Consider the following 6622-nt stretch of genomic DNA (forward strand, 5'->3'; position numbering starts at 1 on the left):
CTCTCACAGGTTGTAGAAACTCAGACACACACACAAAAAAAAAACAAAGTCCTTCTCCGAGAAGAAAAACTCACTCTAGGAGTGAGCTCGAACCAAAGAAGATTCTTTGGAAAAACGTCCGGCTCAGCCAACTCTTTGGTTTCCTCTAAAGCTCACCGGAAAGCTTCTCTCCACTAGAGCATCTTCACGGGGAACTGCTGAAATGCCGCAAAGCGCCACAGGTTTCAACCTTAACACGTGGGTGTGACCACCGGCAGCTCTCGTCGCCTATTGGCTGGCGTAGATCTGCGCACAGCTGATCGCGATTTTGTGAATGACCTTGATTCTTAAAAAAAAACATAATGGGCGTGTTTTTGCTTCGACTTTAAGACCATTTTGAGACCACGTTCTCTGTTTTGGCGAATTTAAGAGTCGCGGCTACCAAAAGAGTCAAAAACTAAAAAAACAAAAAACTTGAATTAACTTTAAATTCGTTTGTTTAAGTATCTAATCTAAAAAAAAAACCCTAATAGTTTATACAATTGGCATATTTGCAATGCTAAACAGGGAGTCGCCTCTACTCAAGTAAACATTGTCACGCCATAATCTATGCAGCTAATACATGAATCATAATGATGTGTTTGTTTGGATAATTTGTCCCTAAGTAGATGGCTTTGATATTAAAATCCCCGACGTTGTGCCACAATCCATCATTAAAAATGAAAATCAAGCGTTAATGTGAGGGGACAGGCCGCGTTCAAGGTTTGCAAATATTGTGATAGCTCAGGCTTGGAATTCCTTGTTGATATTTTAAGAAGTTGTAAACATGCGAAATGCTTGTATTTATTTGTAGGAAAGCGTTTTAGATTCACCAATACTATCTATCTATCTATCTATCTATCTATCTATCTATCTATCTATCTATCTATCTGAGCGGTTGTTTCAAACTGATTCCTAAATGTTTTGGAAAATTCCAAGTGAACCAGGTGAACTCTTCCCATTCATAGGCGTGCAGCACCTACAGATGCGCTCCCCCGATGAGAATGGAGGGCCGCAGATTGCGGCAGGAAGACGCGCTGCGGGGGAGGGAGAAGGAGGGGGGGGGGTGCCATTGTGCGGCCTGGCTCCGGGGCACCCTGTGGATTCCAGATCCCGAGTTGCGATGGTCGGCCATTGGCTCCTTTTCACGTGAGAACAATAAGTCTCAAGCCTTTGATTCGGCCCCCACCCCCCACCCCCCACCCCCCACCCCCCTCTCTTGCTGGTCATCTACACCAGGCAGCTGCGTGTCTCACCTTTACATCCAGTTTGATGACCTGGAGGCGTGGAACCGGTCAGATAGCCCGGTCAGGACGGTGCTCCTGTGTGTTTTTCAATAATGTGTGAGATTTTAACTTCTCATTTATCGCTGGGATCCCAGTGTTTCTTTTTTAAACTCATTAAACTGACTGTGCAGTTTAATGTGTGTCTGTCTTGATTAAAAATCCAGTCTCATTTATGAAAAAAAAACAAAAAAAAAAAAACAAGGATCTTTGTGAGTATTGTCACTGCAACCTAATCACATACTTCCTCTATTTAATTCTTGTTTCATTTACGAACCCAGAGGTGCTGGGTCAAGGCTTGACCTTGAGTGAGGGTCACCCAGGTTGTGGCTGACTTGCCGAGGTGGCTGCTGGGAGTCAGGTCAACATGATTCATCACATTTTTAACTGTTCTTCAGTCAACTTCATGGGTTCCATACGTCCCAACTCTCTGGTGTGGTCCAGATCAGTAAATCATTGCATGACAACATGACAACTCCAAATTAAGAGTGAAGGAGTAGAAATACAGAATTTAAAAAAAAGTTCTCTTAAACAAATATTCTAAAAGAAGTAAAAACATTTCCTACATTTCAGGCATGAAACAGATGAAGTGATGTAATGCTTTATTCTGTTAAGATCATCTGAAACCCTGCCTGACAAAAAGTGTTTCTCCTCAGACTAATGTCTGTCGTCGTTTGTCCCGACGCGAATCTTCCACAGTTTTGTTGTCTGCATGTTTTCACACATGCACGCTCTCTGTATGATGCTAATGCTGTTCAGCTCTCCCTGCAGCACCGCTGATCCCTCACTGACCTCTTGGGCCAAAACAGACACGCTGGAGTTCAATCCAGGTTGCAGGATAGAATCACAAAGTGTCAAAAAAAAAGAAAGAAATGTAAGAGATTATTTTAGCATTAATGTTCTGATAAAAGCAGTTGTTTCTGATTTCTAAGCTTGAGATTGTGCGGCGTACGTTTGGAACATCTGCTGTAAATGATAACACGGTCTACATGTCTGCTTCAGGACTGTGTTGTTGAGGCCATTTTTCTGTTGCCGAAGTGTTTCCTCCTTCTTCAGACTGCAATGTTGTTTAACACGTTACTCCAAATATCCATTTTAGTGACTTCATCTGGGTTCATGATTATAGCCAAAAATAGAAACATCATAAAACTAGAATCATAACTGTTTCTTGGACTTTTTTTTTTTTTTTCTATTCCTCGCCCAGATCAAGCTTTGAGAACGTATAGTCGTAACTTTGCCCTGTGAGGGAGCCGCGAGTGTCACACTTTCAGCAGCACATAAGCCTTCACAGGCAGGGGACCCGGGAGAGGCAGCAAGCAGCAGCGGCCAATGGCTTAAAGGAGCTGCTCTGATTGTTATGGGCTGTGGACTTGGGAGGCGAATTGTAATGCAAAAGACAAAAGGCGAGAGAGATAGATTCTCTGATAGAGAAAAGGACAACAGAGCAGGCCGCTCTCTGGGTGTCCAAAGGGAATGGGGGAGGTGGGGGAGTGTTAAATGGTTTGGTACAGTGTTGAGGTGATGTGTGTGGAGTTGGGAGGGGGGGGGGGTATCTGAAGCTGAACCTTCCCACCTCCCCGATGTGTCGGAACTTGTCCTTTCTCTCTTCAGTCCTGGGCTCTCTTCAGCTAAGACCGGCCAAACAAAAGAAAAGGCAGCGAGAGACAAAAGATGGCCTGTTGATACAGTGGAAGTGTGAATGTGTTGCACTCCTCAGCAGGTGACGGGACGGCAGAAAACCGCCTCTTTAATGTTGGGTTTAACTCGCGGGCTGCTCATCTGTTGCAAGAGGGACCTTTTTTTGCACGTCCCTTTTTGCTTTCACCAGTTCTAAGCTTTGCAGCCTCAAAAGGCAGCAACAGTGGGGAAAAAGTTAACGTGGCACACCAGAGAAATTCTACTCGCCGAGAGAATTCCTCACAGTTTAATGGCTGACCATTGCCTCAGGCACAAACATCACAGTCTGCACTTGGGATTTCAGTATAAAAATAAAGAAGCAAACCGAGACAACAAGGTGTGCAACAATTTAATGAGGTCAGAGTTCTTTATTCATCAGTCTCACTTAATGGAATATATTAACATTTACTCTGGAATGGTTTCATTTCAGTTAGATTTTCTCTTCTTATTTCTTACTTCTGTACTTGAATGTGTTTGCTCACTTCCATGACTCTGGTTTAAAGATGACAAGCTCTTTGTAATCCAGTTCAGCTAAAAAAAAAAAAAAACAGAGATGTGTAAATGTTTACTTTATCTGTGCCACACCTTTAAAATAAGCTGCTCATGAGAAAAGTTTGATGGCTGCCTTGTAAATATAATCTGGTTTAGTGTGTTGCCACACAGCATTTCCTCCTGAAGATCTGAAAACACTTTGGTTTTATTATCCATTTGCATGTGCTGGGACTGAAAATTAAGTTTGTGAGACTTCAGATACGTTATTGTTGTCAGTAATTACCAGTTAAAGTATATCTAAAATTCATCTTACTATTTCTGTCGTCTTATTCACCCCAGTTTATTCTAAACTCTAAAAAACAAGGGAATCTACAAACTACTGCTTTACTCTACCAGAGGAGACAGAATCAAGAAAAAAAATCCTTTTGGTCCAAAGGTGAGTTTAAATTTCTCCCCTCCCCCCCCCCAAGTTATTTTGAAGAGAATTATTTGAGGGTTGAGCGTGTCAATCAATGTCATCAATGGGGAAACAAATGAGGACAATAACTTCTTTAGTTTACTTTAGTGTCTCCTTTTAACTACTTCCACTTTATTACACTGATTTAACAACTTTGCTTGCTTTTCAAGTGAGGGATTGCACAAAAGATGATCTATCGAGCTTTTCAAAGACAACAAATCTGGTTACACGTCCATCTGTTTTGGTTCATGCGTTTTCAGAGTCAAAAAAAAAAGAAGAGTTGTGGTTTTGGAGCTGTTTTTAAAGTCTTACAACAAGTCAGTTGAACAAACAAAACTTGACGTATCTGATTGGGTAATTCAGACTTTTACTGATCCGATTAAGTCCTTCTGTAGGAATCTTAACGCTGCAGCTCCTGGTGAGCGGCTCAATTGTCCCCCACAAACCAGTCTGGTGGCTTTTTGAAGCTATTTTTGATGACCCTGCCTTTGACCTGCCTCCCACTACTGTCTCCCAGCGGCACAAAGAGCTTTTGATTGCCTTTCACGTAGGGCTCCAGTAGGGACGGGGGTGGGGGGGCTAACCCGCCCCCTCCTCACCAGGCATTAAAGATACACCAAACACTTGATGGGAGTTTTGTCTTGAAGCCCCACGACAAGAAAGACACACCAAACTGGGTGTTTGGCAAAGTGAGCAAAAGTCTGAGGCAAAGTGGGGGAAATAATTAAAACACACGAGGGAGGAAGACGGTGCAACAACATTCAATCTGAAACTCCAAGTTTGTTTTTGGTTTTACGCATCATTTTACAGAAATTTTGTATCAGTGTTTCGCATCTTCAAAAACATTTATCTCTCTTTACTAAATTGTAAAAGAATTCTGACTTTGAAACCATTTCTGGATCATGACAGAAAAAGATCTCATAAAATCCAACCCAATCACAGGAAACTGTGATGTGTTTTTCTGATTTTGCCAATTTTAGCACAAATAACACGATTTGTTCCTGTTGGTCTTCAAATTCTTTTTAAATCAGGAGTTCAAACAGAGAAGCGAAGTGTCCTTTATCTCCCTTTAACGCCATGTTTAGCAGATACCTCTGCCATTGTCACATGGAGAACTGAGATTAGAGTGGAGGACAAAACTCATAAGTGCCTCAGTTCTGCTCAAAATGACCTAATCTTACACTGTAAGCTAATTCCTTCTCTGCACAAGTCAAATTCTTATAATTATTTGATCATGGTTTCTAACATTGGTGGCTGAAACTGTAATCTCGCAACACAACAAAGATAGGTAAAGGTTCAGCAACAAGCACTTAGAAAATAAAGCTTGTGTGCAATACAAACTTTGAAAATAAAATGTTCTTTTTTTTTATTTAAAATAAAACTGTTAATTCAATGTTGATTTGTCAAAACTAGAATATCTTGTTTCTGATAGAAATAGCTCTGTAAGGCTGTGATGATAAATGAACTTCACAGTTGATGTAGCAGACGTTTACTACTACAGAAGTGTCAAACTGCTTTACGGCGTTGGTCACTCGTCTCGGGACACTTAGAAGAAATGCCTGTTTCATTCTCTACGAGTGGGACTGGAAAGCAACGCTCTTTTTTTTTTTACTGTGCGAGTCCAAGATGCTGAAAGTTTATTCAAATAGCTTCAAGTTATTATGAAGTAAATGCATTGAAAATATAAACCGAAAATTTTAATCTACAACCAAATGTTTCTGGTTGACCTTGAACTTAGGATCACAAAAAACTATCTGGCATGTTGCTGTGATCTTCTTATTCAGGAATATCAGTCAATTTCCTCCTTTGGCCACAAAACAAGTCAATTTAGATCTCTGCTTGACTGGATCAGTAAAATAGTTAGCATAAACTTCAGTAGTGTCAAATAAAATATTTCCTAAACAGTGAAGCAATATTCAAACATATTAAACAGTAGTTTTTCAAATGTAAAACAAGTTGAAAACACAGTAGTTTCGTTCTTTTTACTGAACGCATAGTTTTCCTGCAAAGTGTTCTGATGCAATTTATTTTAATTTTTTTCCCCTCCCAAATCTGAGAAATATGAAACTATCTGCTCGCATTCGGCTTTGATGCTAAGGCTACCTGACTAGACATAAGATAGCTTTTTGACACCTGTGCATCACTGATCTCTTGCTCACTAGAAATGCTATCGTCCTCTGTTCAGTTCTGGCTCTCTGTGTTTTGTTATGGGTGCAACAGGGAAAAAAATAAAAATAAAACAATCAAAAGAACAACTTCCTCCAGGCCACATTTAACCATTTGGAGGGGCAAATGTTTGACACTTCTGCTCTTACTGTGGCTCACAGATATATTGTTCCAGATTTTGAAATGTGAAAAACTCCTTCATCTCACCATTAAAAGACATATTCCTCCATTTATGAATGATTAGAAACTCCCCACTCTGAATTCTATTCTTCCCAACATTTTTGCACTGAGCAATTTGTTTTCCGATGGAAATAAACAATAATAACAACAAAAGAAAAACCACCAAAACTTTTTTTTTTCATCTGGTAAAAATCTTTTTAATTCCAATCCTCAGTCTGCATGTACAAATATCTATAAAAAGTGAACGCAGTCACTCTTTGTATGTACATGTTGCAGCACAACATTAACTTGGGATGGAGAAGAGGGCCGAGAAGAGAGAGAGAGAAAGAGAGAGACATTACATGATAGT

The sequence above is a fragment of the Salarias fasciatus genome (assembly GCF_902148845.1).
Source record: "Salarias fasciatus chromosome 7 unlocalized genomic scaffold, fSalaFa1.1 super_scaffold_4, whole genome shotgun sequence".
NCBI lineage: Eukaryota > Metazoa > Chordata > Actinopteri > Blenniiformes > Blenniidae > Salarias > Salarias fasciatus.